The sequence below is a fragment of the Acipenser ruthenus genome, chromosome 17, assembly GCF_902713425.1.
Source record: "Acipenser ruthenus chromosome 17, fAciRut3.2 maternal haplotype, whole genome shotgun sequence".
Classification (NCBI taxonomy): domain Eukaryota; kingdom Metazoa; phylum Chordata; class Actinopteri; order Acipenseriformes; family Acipenseridae; genus Acipenser; species Acipenser ruthenus.
The window spans coordinates 11,483,526-11,496,465 of NC_081205.1; the positions used below are offsets into that span (position 1 = coordinate 11,483,526).

Sequence of the window (12,940 nt, forward strand, 5' to 3'; positions counted from 1 at the left end):
GGGAGAGACACCGCTCTAATGAGGCAACTCTTTGTGTCGATAGGGTCGCTGCCATGGACACTGAGTCCAGATGCAGACCCAAAAACTCGGTCTGTTGGCTGGGCACGAGGCGGCTCTTGTCTGGATTGACCTTCAGACCTAGCCGCTGAAGATGGTCTGTAACCATCACTGTGTGCTGTGCCAGCTGCTCCTTTGACTGCGCGCAGACGAGCCAGTCGTCCAGATAGTTCAGCAGTCGGATGCCTTGAGCCCGCAAAGGAGCTAAAATGGCGTCCATACACTTCGAAAAGGTTCGAGGAGCTAGAGACAGGCCGAATGGCAGGACGCAAAACTCGTAGACCCTGCTCTGGAATGCGAATCGTAGATACTTCCTGTGACCCGGATAGATGGGAACGTGAAAGTACGCATCTGTCAGATCTATGGTGGTAAACCAGTCGCCCTGCCGGACAGACTGGACAATGTGCCTGTGCGTGAGCATCTTGAACGACAACACCCGTAGGTATTTGTTCAGTACACGCAGGTTAGAATAGGGCGGAGCCCGCCGTCCTTCTTTGGCACAAGGAAGTACTTGGAGTAGAACCCCTGGTCGGTCAGAGCAGGGTCTACTAGTTGAATGGCACGCTTCCTGAGCAATGCCTGTATTTCCACATTCAGAGCTGAGGACTGAACCACGTCCTTCACCACAGTTACCACCACCCCCCTGAAGGGGGGGGGGGTTTAACCGGAACTGAAGGGTGTACCCGGTGAGTATAGTTTTGCGCACCCAGATATCGCTGGTGCATTGTTGCCAAAACAGAAGCTGTGGAACAGTGTAGGGTTGGGCTAATGGCTGCCTGGTTTTCTCAGGGCTGCTTAGGCTTTGCTCGCTCACGAGGGGCCTGGCCAGAGCCACGAGGGCGTGGTCTGCCGCCTCCTCTAGGTCGCCACCCTGTGCGCTGCGGTCGTCCCCTTGGGATTTGGCCACGCGCTGCTGTATCCGCCGGGGAGGTCTTAGTACCCCCTGGACGGGGCTGGTGTTGCGGTGGTGTTCTATGCCACTGATGTTCTTGTGGGCGTTTGACCTGGTAATGGCCTACGCGGCCATATCGTAGCCAACTGCTGTGATGCCTCTCTAGCCTTAGCTGAGCTTTGCAGCATCTCTTCCACCGCTGGGCCAAATGTGTGCCCCGGTGTAATTGGAGCATCCAACAAGGGAGCTTTGTCATGCTCCTGGACTCTCGCCTGCGAGAGCCAGAGCTGTCGTCTGGCCACCACCAGAGACGCGATGCTCCTGCCCTGGGCCCGCGCGTTAAGCTGGGCTAGCTTGACCAGCAGCTGGGCAACTAGCCCCAACTCCACTCTCAGAGACACCGAAGGGTAGTCTGGGAGATCCTTTATTAGCGCAGCCTGATAAACTGAGAGGAGGCTGGCCAGATTGGACAGCCTAACTGCCTCTGTAGCCGCCGAATAGCCCCTCTTTAGGTGCACCTCAGTGATCCTGCACTGCTTGTTAGGGCAGGTGGGGTCTTTCACCAACCCAGAGAGTGTTGGTGACTTCACCAACGCTGCGAACGCAGCGCCAACTGGCGGAAATGACGCCAGACCCGCTTCACTCGCACCTTGCATGGTAAAGGCAGCCGCCTTACGCGAGGTTGCCGGGGCGGAGGCTGGAGTCCCCCAAGTGGACTGCACCTCCTTAACAAAGTCTGGGAAGGCCGGAAGCATCCTAGACTGCTGGCCCTGTGCCAAAGGCGACTCAAAAAGAGAGCGCCTAGGTTCTTCAGTGGCAGGCCATTCTAAGCCCAGGTGGCGAGTCGCCCGCTCTACTAGGGACCATAAAGAGTCATCTACGCCTACCTCCATCTCAGACTCTGAGTGGTGGGACGTGAGCTCTGCCTCCACACTATCCTCTCCGTGGAGAGGCTCACCCTCTGATGCATCTCGAGAGATAGCATCCACGTCCCATGCGTCCTGTTGCGCAACTGGAACGGACAGGGGTTGTGGTAGGATGATCGGCTGGTTGACAGCCGGTCTGACTGGCTCCTCTGCGGCCCGAGCTGTGGCCAGGGACATGAGCAGCGATTGCTGCCCCATCATAAGGTCCATAAACTGAGACATCTTATTAGTAAGCTCAGTTACACCACCTCGCCTGTCGCGACGAGGAGAACGGGAACGTCCTCTCCTTCGGGGCGATCTAGAGCGGGATCTCGAGATCTGACGGGGGCGTTCGCCGCGAGGAGAAGGGCCTCGCCTTACAGAAAGGCTGTGGGAGCGGTCTCTCTTGCGCCTAACGTCAGGAGATCGTTGACCAGGGGTAACCTGGGAAGGCGAACTCCTGGAAAAAGGCAGCTTCGCTGGCGGGGAAGCCAAAGAAGGCTGCGGGGCGGAAAGGGTGTGTGACGACCCAGATGAAGGGGAGTGATCCCCGACTGCTCTCCTCGCCCTACGACGCAGAGTGCGCGACTGAAAGCTTGCACATAACGTGCAAAAGGCTTTATCTGCCAAAGCAGATGCCGCATGCTCCGGCCCCAGACAGGACACGCAGTCCTCATGCGGGTCATTAGCCGGTAACTTCGTCCCACAGGTGACACAGTGGTGAAATGACATGGTGCAGCACGTTGTATGCCGAAGCGTACCGTGCCAGTAATAGGAGCGTCGAGCGTTAAGCACTGAGCACCAAGCGAACAGTTTTAAGGTGCGTTGAGGCGCGTGCACCAAGCACTGAAAAGACAAACGTCAAGTGCGTGCACTGAAGCACCGAGCGTCGAGGTGCGTGCACCAAAGGTGCGTGCACCGAGCACCGAGCGTCGAGGTGCGTGCACCGAGGCACCGAGCACCGAGCGTCGAGGTACGTGCACCGAGGCATCGAGCGTCGAGGTGCGTGCACCAAGGCACCGAGCGTCGAGGCGCGTGCACCGAGGCACCGAGCGCCGAGCGTCGAGGTGCGTGCACCGAGCACCGAGCGTCGAGGTGCGTGCACCGAGGCACCGAGCACCGAGCACCGAGCGTCGAGGTGCGTGCACCGAGGCACCGAGCACCGAGGTGCGTGCACCGAGCACCGAGCGTCGAGGTGCGTGCACCGAGGCACCGAGGTGCGTGCACCGAGGCACCGAGCACCGAGTGTCGAGGTGCGTACACCGAGGCACCGAGCGCCGAGCGTCGAGGTGCGTGCACCGAGCACCGAGCGTCGAGGTGCGTGCACCGAGGCACCGAGCACCGAGCGTCGAGGTGCGTGCACCGAGGCACCGAGCACCGAGCGTCGAGGTGCGTGCACCGAGGCACCGAGCATCGAGGTGCGTGCACCGAGGCACCGAGCACCGAGTGTCGAGGTGCGTACACCGACGCACCAAGCACCGAGCGTCGACGTGCGTGCACCGAGGCACCGAGCACCGAGCGTCGAGGTGCGTGCACCGAGCACCGAGCGTCGAGGTGCGTGCACCGAGGCACCGAGCACCGAGCTTCGAGGTGCGTGCACAGACGCACCGAGCACCGAGCGTCGAGGTGCGTGCACCGAGCACCGAGCGTCGAGGTGCGTGCACAGGTGCGTTGCGTGCACTGAGCCCAAGCACTAGGCGCCGAAGCGCTACACCAGGCGCCTAAGCGCTGACACCGAAAGCGCCGGAGCGCGTGTACTGCACCAGATGATCCACGTCAGCTGACCCGCAAAGCGGAGACGCTATGTGCTCTAGTACTGTGTCTGAGTCTCGAAAGACAAGGTGTTGTGTTGCTTATAAGGGCAACAGTTAATGCACTTGGTGGTCGTCTTCCTTATACTGTATGGGAAAAAAACTTTTTTTTTTTTTTTTTTTTTTTTTTTTTTTCTTTTGTTTGGACGCTGCAGCAGACACTACGTATAGTGTAAAACAGTGGGGCTATACTCAATAGCAGCCACGTGGGGGTAGAACGCGCCGCGGTGGGGGGGGAGACTGCAATGCAGGCTGCACGCACACACACACACACACACGGTCTAGCCTAAGCAAGACCGAGGCTGCAATAATGCGCGTGGCCTAAGGCCAACGCAACACGCGTCCCAAACAATATACAATAAAAAATATATATAACAATATATATATACACAAAAAACCCAAATAATAAATATAATAAAATTATATATTATAATAATAACAATAAGAAAAGGAAGACGGGAGACCACGAAGACGCGATGCCAAAGCAAAGCGAAAGGAAAATATATATAAAAGAAATATATATAATCCTAATAACACAATAACTGAAATAAACTCAGAGAAGGGGTAATTAACCAGCTTCTCAAGCGTAAAGCTTATCGAGTACAATCAGTTAACAAGCTCTATTATCTATTACCTACCGTACCGAGGCTGAAGACAAAAGAGGAAGTGCATCCCCGCGCGCGCAGTTAAGTAAGATCCCAGGGGGGCGGGCTTACACTGCAGCTGGCGTGGGGGCCTATCGGCAGCTTTGCTATAAAAGCTCAGCCTACCGGTGCTGCCTGACGGCAATATCTCATGTTGATGGTTATTTTCGACGTGAAAGGGAACAGCATTTTCTTTAGTAGCCCCAGTGGCCTAATGGATAAGGCACTGGCCTCCTAAGCCAGGGATTGTGGGCTCGAGTTCCATCTGGGGTGTAACGTGTATGTTTTTTTTTCTCACGACTGTTTTATAATAAACTTTCCAGACGTTTCCCCTCTCTTCAGCTATTATTCATCAAAATAAATAAACATATATTTCAACATGGTTAGCGTCAGTAACCATTTTGACACGGTGTCTGGTAAAGGCAATTTAACCTTACCACCCTAAAGTAACGTTAACCGCTATGATTAAATAGTAGTCCATTATATTAATTAATTTAACAGTATCTTATTAAACATTTGACAACTGAGCAAAAGCAGAGTGGCGCAGCGGAAGCGTGCTGGGCCCATAACCCTGAGGTCGATGGATCGAAACCATCCTCTGTTAGACTTTTTTTGTCAGTTTGTATTTCAGCCGCTTTTATATATATATTTCATATTAACAATCACATACCGGTATGTATTGTTTATAAAACCATTACTTCACAGAAGCGTCAGTCAATTCCATTTGTGCCCTGAGTACGAGGGGTGGGGCATCACTCAGCAATAGGAAAATAACAGACAAGAGGCAGCGCCAATTGGGTAAGCACATAGCTTTAGGGTATGGGCGGGGCTACTGGCTGCTTTTTTAATTCCGTACCTCTTTGGGACTGTGGTAGTTCTGTACTTGTTTGCTTTGTTATGAAAAAATATTTCGTTGATACAGTAGTACAAACTACGCTAATTATAGATGAAAGTATTTACGTAAACGCACGCTTTTGGTGAAAGACCGCGTGGCCTAATGGATAAGGCGTCTGACTTCGAATCAGAAGATTGAGGGTTCGAGTCCCTTCGTGGTCGTTTTCTTATTTTAGATTTTATTTATTAATTGTGTAACTTGTATTTCAGATCAAATAATACAATGTAAGTCAGTGTACATGTTTCTGCGTTTTAAAAAGTGATATAGGCTCTTTTCCTTTAGTGTGGTAAGGAAAATAATTTAACTTAAATATAGAAATATGTTCTACATCAGTGTGATCTCGTTAGAAATGTACCTAATGTATAGTCCAGTATATGTCAAATGATCAATTCCTTACGTAGATTCCTTCTATCGCAGATGAATCAACTACTAGCTGTGCAGCTTCACTATTTGCTGTACGGGACGCGTCGTGTCGCAGCACTTTTGACTGCGCAAAGTGGTCACAGCTGTTGTTCACACTTTAAATACAGATTGCATTCGCAAAATTGGATACATTTACATTTAAAGTAAATGTGCTGAGTTTGTAGCTCTTATCAAGAGGTTTTAAAAGCGACATCGTTGGTACATCCGTCCTCTCAACCAACAGGGAACCCGAAAGGGAGAATTTCAAACATTTGTCGCACTGAGACCCTCGACTCTGACCAGAAATGATGTCGGAGTCTGAAGTCTGTACGGTAAAGTTTTGTACTCTAATGTAACATTTAAACTTGCCAGCAGTCAAAAGCAAGTCTTTATATTATTGGTTCTGGTGTACTATTTAAAAGCTCTTGTGTATGTTGATGTAGCTAAACCTACATTTGGACAACTTTCCGTGAATTCTTGTTTTTTTGCCGCACCTTGCCAGTAAAACGAACTAAAAAGTACTGCATCAAAATCATAGCCTTATAACAAACTAATTAGACCAATGTCTGATTTTATTCATGTTTTCATCGTATAGCACAGACTCATAGAGGTGTTTTTTGTTAAGCTTTCATTTCAGTTAGAAGTTAAAATATTTACCCTTTACACACCAGCTGTTAGTTAACTTTCACATTTCTTCAATGTTATTAGCAGTCAGCTCCAGTGAATATGTAATCTTAGTATTGATGTTACCTGAGAAAGAATCTTTTGTCGCACATCTTCAGGAATCCAATCAGCTGTTTGTATGTGGAACCGGACTTCAGCTTGTGTGTTTACTAGAACAAAATGTGAAAAATGTACTATAACACAACAGTAGCTGACTCTCTGTAACCTGTGATGTTGTTGCCTGTCTAGTTAACTCTGTGGAGAATGCTTCCCCACAACAGTGCTCCTGATCACCCTGTACATTAAACATGCTTGTGAATATTTTAACAAAGACTTCCATTTCCATACCTTTATTAACATTCTGGCCCCCAGGGCCACTGCTTCGACAGTAGGTAATGGTGAGGCGATCTACACAAAAACAAAAGGTGCACGTCAGTAAACATGCTTCACAATAACATGCTTTATAAAAAGTAGTAATTCAATGCAACACTATTATGTCATAGCAGTGAAGGATGGGGGATTGTGATACAGTCTGAACGAAGACAAGCTTTTCCAAACTAGTCTGGACTTATTACAGTTTTTAAAGCTCTGGATTCCCGGATCCAAGTCATTGTAAACATATTCGGCTGCTTTCACAGCCCGATTAAAACCAATCTTGGACTGCGTAATGTTACCCTGGGTAAGGTAGTCCAAGATTGGTGCTAATTAAAACAATCGCAGTAGAAACGCTTACAAAAAAAAAAAAAAAAAAAAAAAAAAAAAAAAAGAGAATAAAAATAAAATGATGTATTTATTACAGTTACGTGGCCAAGGCGTAAATATGGGTTCCATGGTGTAATGGTTTGCACTCTGGACTCTGAATCCAGCGATGCGAGTTCAAATCTCGGTGGGACCTTTGTTTCAGTGCATTATTATTCTTAAGTTATTAAAACGTGTTTCGTCGAACTGACGTTTCTATCATAATAAATGCTGAGAAATTCACTGCAAAGGTGTGGGATGGCACCTTTTAGCCATAAAATCTAAAGTATAAAACCCTCAGAAATACTTTTATTTGCTTTTGTCTGCTTTTGCAACCTGTACTGAAAAATCCGAGGTGACCGTAAAAAGCTTGCAGAGTACAGTACAGGTAAAAAGGTAAAGCGTTAATCATTTTTTTTTTGGGTTACCTTCCATTCTGTATTTAGCGATAGTCAGGCACACAAATATGAGCAAGAACGGCATTTTCTTTAGGAGCCCCAGTGGCCTAATGGATAAGGCACTGGCCTCCTAAGCCAGGGATTGTGGGTTCGAGTCCCATCTGGGTTGTAACGTGTATGTTTTTTTTTTTCTCACGACTGTTTTATAATAAACTTTCCAGACGTTTCCCCTCTCTTCAGCTATTATTCATAAAAATGAATAAACATATATTTCAACATGGTTAGCGTCAGTAACCATTTAAACATGGTGTCTGGTAAAGGCAATTTCACTTTACCACCCTAAAGTAACGTTAACCGCAATGATTAAATAGTAACAAATAGTCCTTTATATTAATTAATTTAACAGTATCTTATTAAACATTTAACTCCTGAGCAAAAGCAGAGTGGCGCAGCGGAAGCGTGCTGGGCCCATAACCCAGAGGTCGATGGATCGAAACCATCCTCTGCTAGATTTTTTTGTCAGTTTATATTTCAGCCGCTTTTACATTTAATACCAATATACAAGTATATATATATATTTCATATTAACAATCACATACCGGTATCTATTGTTTATAAAACCATTACATCACAGAAGCGTCAGTCAATTCCATTTGTGCCCTGAGTACGAGGGGCGGGGCACCACTCAGCAATAGGAAAATAACAGACAAGAGGCAGCGCCAATTGGGTAAGCACATAGCTTTAGGGTATGGGCGGGGCTACTGGCTGCTTTTTTAATTCCGTACTTCTTTGGGACTGTGGTAGTGCTGTATCTGTTTGCTTCGTTATGAACAAACTACGCTAATTATAGAGTAAAGTTTTTACGGAAAAGCTCTCTTTCGGTGAAAGACCGCGTGGACTAATGGATAAGGCGTCTGACTTCGAATCAGAAGATTGAGGGTTCGAGTCCCTTCGTGGTCGGTTTTTTATTTTAGATTTTATTTATTAATTGTGTAACTTGTATTTCAGATCAAATAATACAATGTAAGTCAGTGTACATGTTTCTGCGTTTTAAAAAGTGATATAAACTCTTTTTCCTTTAGTGTGGTAAGGAAAATAATTTAACTTAAATATAGAAATATGTTCTACATCAGTGTGATCTCGTTAGAAATGTACCTAATGTATAGTCCAGTATATGTCAAATGATCAATTCCTTACGTAGATTCCTTCAGAGAGGAGAGGAGCAGCAACTGGCTGTGGTTGAGACGGAAAGATTCTGGCTGGGGACAGGTAAGTAAGCTGGGCTGAGTTGAGTGGGGGACGGAGGGGGGTGATGCTGGGACGCCAGAATCACCGTCGAGCCCTCTTGAGGTGTCGTGGGCTAGTCGACGAAACACTGGAAGGTGCCCACTTGAAAACCCCAGAGATGTACCCTACTTAGCTCAATCCAGACGGTTGTCATGCTGATGCGCTGGGGAGGCCGCACTTTGGTTGATCCCCGGAGCCAGCATCGCAGCCGTTGTGTGTGCTGATGCGCCAGGGAGGCAAAATAAGCTGATCCCTGGAGCCAGCATTACACTTCAGCCATTAACACCAGACAGAAGGATATCTACATCATCATATGGAAGGAAACGTAAATGGATGGAGACGCATATGGATCACATTAGTTTACTGTAAAGCTACGTCTTAGTTGGTGCTTATCTTGGCGAGAGCCGAGTTCAAATCAGCATGAAGTTTTAACATCTACTCTCGTGTAATGGAAATCATGAAGATCTGGATACGTCCAGTGACTGCTGTGAATAGTGCAGCTGGCAACAAGGGAAAGACCTTGTGACAGCCTGGAGAGACAGCTGACAGGAGGAAAGAGACCCCATTGGGGCTGGTAAGGGTTAGCTACCCTTGTCGGCAGTATCCAGCTCTGTGTTTACAGGATGCTGGAGACACCCGCCCAAGGCTTCTTAGAAATTAAAGAGAAAAATACCCCTAGAGTCTGCGAGAGCTGGGGCGGAAGATGACTCAACGTTGGACAACACGGTTAACGACTTAGGAACGGAAACGGATATGAGTATGGAGAGTACTTCACAAAAGACTAGTTCAAGATCTGCAGTTAACAAAGACATGGAACTCCAGGTTTGTGTCTGCGGCTGGAGCAAGGCGACAACGGTCAGGGGTTTGAAGATTCATCAAGGGAGAATGAAATGCTTGAGGGAGAAGGGACAAGGGCCTCGCATTGATCAGTACTTCTTACGAAGTCAGTCAAGTCAGTCGAATGAAATCCAGCGACAGGAAGCAAACCACAGTTCGCAGGATATCAGCACCCCTGTCATAGATGTGAGGAGGACTTGCATGGACACAGTTAGTGATGAACATAATGATCCTTGTGAACCCGGTCAGACAAACCAGCATAAGAGAGAAAAGAACCTCAACGGGCACAAGCCTGGAGTTAAATGGCCAAGAGCTTGTGAGAAAACTGCATGGGACACAGTAAACACAGATCTCTGCGTTGCATTGGAAAGATTAAGTGGAACAGTTGAAAAGAAGCTGGATAAATTTGGGGACATCATCTACGCATATGGAAGTGAGAGGTTTGGAGTTGAAAAAAGGAAGGAAAAAGTACAAACTATTCCTGGAAAGTCTAGACGGCAGCAGGAGATTGAACGCTTAGTTAGAGAAAGGAGACAGCTGAGGAACCAATGGAGAAGAGCAGAACAAAGTCAGAAGGAGGGACTCAATCTCTTACAAAGGGTCATAAAAGATAAGCTTGCAACATTGCGCAGAGCTGAGCGCCTACGGAAACGCTACAAAAAGAAGGAGCGTGCGAGAGCTAACTTTTATAAAGACCCATTCAAATTTGTAAAGAAGTTATTCACCAGTGAGAAGAATGGCACACTAAAAGTATCTAAGGTTGAGCTGGAGAGATATTTGGAGGAAACACATACAGATTCAAAAAGGCAGGAGCCTATGTCAATTCCGTCAGACATCCCACCTATCAATCCACCAGAATACCAAATGGAGGACTGTGCACCTAAGTGGAAAGAAATAGAGCAAGCTGTGAAAAAAGCAAGGGCTTCATCATCTCCAGGGCCTAATGGAGTTCCGTACAGAGTGTACAAGAGTGCTTCAGGAGTTCTACGAATTCTGTGGAAATTGATGAAAGTGGCATGGGAAAAACAGGTTGTACCAAGAGCATGGCGCCGAGCAGGTGGAGTCTTTATACCTAAAGAAAAAGATTCTACAAGCATCAGTCAGTTTCGTCCCATTTCCCTATTAAACGTAGAAGGCAAGATTTTCTTCAGCATTATTGCTCAGAGATTGTCAGCTTACCTATTAAAGAACTGCTTCATTGACACTTCAATACAAAAAGCGGGCATTCCAGGTTTCCCAGGTTGCTTAGAACACATCAATGTGATCTGGCAACAAATTCAATCAGCTAAAAAGGAGAGGAAGGAGCTCCATGTGACATTCCTGGATTTGGCTAATGCATATGGTTCAGTGCCACATGAACTACTTTGGGCAGCATTTGATTTTTTCAGTGTACCGATGACAATAACAAATTTAGTGAAAGCCTATTTTGGAGATTTGCAATTCAGTTTTTCAACTTCAGAATTCAGCACTACATGGCAATGCCTAGAGGTTGGAATAATGGCAGGATGCACCATTTCTCCGCTGGCTTTTACCATGGCAATGGAAGTAATCATTAGGGCATCAAAATGGGTAGTAGGAGGAGAGCGCTTGGCTTCTGGAATGCGACTACCACCAATTCGAGCATACATGGATGACATGACAACCATGACTACAACAGTAGCCTGCACTAATCGATTATTGGGCAAATTAACCAATAACATTGAATGGGCACGAATGCAATTCAAGCCCACTAAATCAAGGAGCATCTCTATAATTAAAGGCAAAGTAGTAGATAAAACATTCTTCATTAATGGTGAGGCAATACCAACAGTGTCTGAGAAGCCAGTGAAGAGTCTTGGGAGATGGTACGACGGGGATCTAAAGGACACAGTTCGTGTGGGAGAAGTTAGACAACAAGCAGTGGAAGGGTTGAAGAGCATAGACAGCTGCGCTCTACCAGGTAAACTAAAACTCTGGTGCTTTCAGTTTGGTCTACTGCCGAGGTTGCTGTGGCCACTGACTGTGTACGAGGTTTCTTTGACAACAGTAGAGAAGCTGGAAGCTTTAATCAGTTCATACATCAGGAAATGGTTGGGAGTTCCACGCTGCCTCAGCAGAGTGGGACTTTATGGTAAAGGAATACTGCAGCTACCAGTCTCTGCTCTAACCGAGGAGTTTAAGTGCGCCAAGGTCAGATTGGAAATGACATTAGTAGAGTCACGCGATAAATGCGTAAGGGAGGCAGCACCTGTGTTGAAAACTGGAAGAAAGTGGGCGGCAAAGAAAGCTGTGGAAGATGCAAAGGCTGCCCTTCGAATTGGTGATATCATGGGGCAAGTTCAGCATGGAAGAGGGGGTCTTGGTTTCAGTTCAACTCCTCCTACATGGCACAAGGCGGCCCCAGCTCAAAGAAGGAAGCTGGTAGTCAACGAGGTGCAAAAGCAGGAGGAGAGGATGAGGTGTATAAAGGCCATTTCCCAGGCCAAACAGGGAGAATGGATGAGATGGGAGAGTGTGGAACAACGCAAGATTGGCTGGCAAGACCTATGGTCAATGGAACAGAGCAGGATCAGTTTCCTCATCAGGTCAACATATGATGTTCTCCCATCACCACAGAACCTAAACCTCTGGGTAGGAGAGGATCCCTCATGTCCTTTGTGTTCATCACCTGCAACATTAAGGCACATTTTGACAGGATGTAAGGTGGCTCTTAGCCAAGGACGGTTTACTTGGCGCCATGACCAGGTGCTGCGATGTTTGGCCTTAGCATTGGAAGACAAGCGTAACATGACCAATAAGTTGCCACCTGTTCCATCAAAACATTACACACAAAAGACAACATTCCTCCGCCCAGGAGAGCAACCACCAAGAAAAGGTGTTAAAACCAATCCTCGCCCAGGACAACTGGATGCTGCTAGAGACTGGAAAATGCTGGCAGATGTTGGTCAATGGCTTATTTTTCCACCTGAGATTGCCACCACTAACCTTCGACCAGATATTGTCTTGTGGTCTGGATCAGCACGCCTTGTTCACCTGGTAGAGTTAACAGTGCCATGGGAGGATGCTGTAGATGAGGCGTATGAGAGGAAGAAACTGCGGTATGCTCAACTAGCCACTGAAGCGGAACAGCGAGGATGGAGAGTTCGGGTTTACCCAGTGGAAGTGGGTTGTCGAGGATTTGTGGCACACTCTACAACCCGGTTTCTCAGAGACGTCGGATTCAGTGGCCAAGAGTTGCGTCGCACAGTGAAGAACTTATCTGAAGCAGCAGAGAGGAGCAGCAACTGGCTGTGGTTGAGACGGAAAGATTCTGGCTGGGGACAGGTAAGTAAGCTGGGCTGAGTTGAGTGGGGGACGGAGGGGGGTGATGCTGGGACGCCAGAATCACCGTCGAGCCCTCTTGAGGTGTCGTGGGCTAGTCGACGAAACACT

The 12,940-nt window shown here is 47.6% G+C and overlaps 4 non-coding genes across 4 annotated transcripts; all 4 read left to right on the plus strand.

Annotated features, from left to right (window-relative positions):
- The first annotated feature begins 5,292 nt into the window (after positions 1-5,292).
- trnar-ucg (transfer RNA arginine (anticodon UCG)) lies at positions 5,293-5,365 on the plus strand. The gene has a single exon. It is a non-coding gene; the product is annotated as a tRNA-Arg (tRNA).
- A 1,727-nt stretch (positions 5,366-7,092) lies between these two features.
- Positions 7,093-7,164, plus strand: trnaq-cug (transfer RNA glutamine (anticodon CUG)). Its single transcript has one exon. It is a non-coding gene; the product is annotated as a tRNA-Gln (tRNA).
- Positions 7,165-7,501: 337 nt separating this feature from the next.
- Positions 7,502-7,576, plus strand: trnar-ccu (transfer RNA arginine (anticodon CCU)). The gene has a single exon. It is a non-coding gene; the product is annotated as a tRNA-Arg (tRNA).
- A 716-nt stretch (positions 7,577-8,292) lies between these two features.
- On the plus strand, positions 8,293-8,365 carry trnar-ucg (transfer RNA arginine (anticodon UCG)). Its single transcript has one exon. It is a non-coding gene; the product is annotated as a tRNA-Arg (tRNA).
- The last annotated feature ends 4,575 nt before the right edge of the window (positions 8,366-12,940 follow it).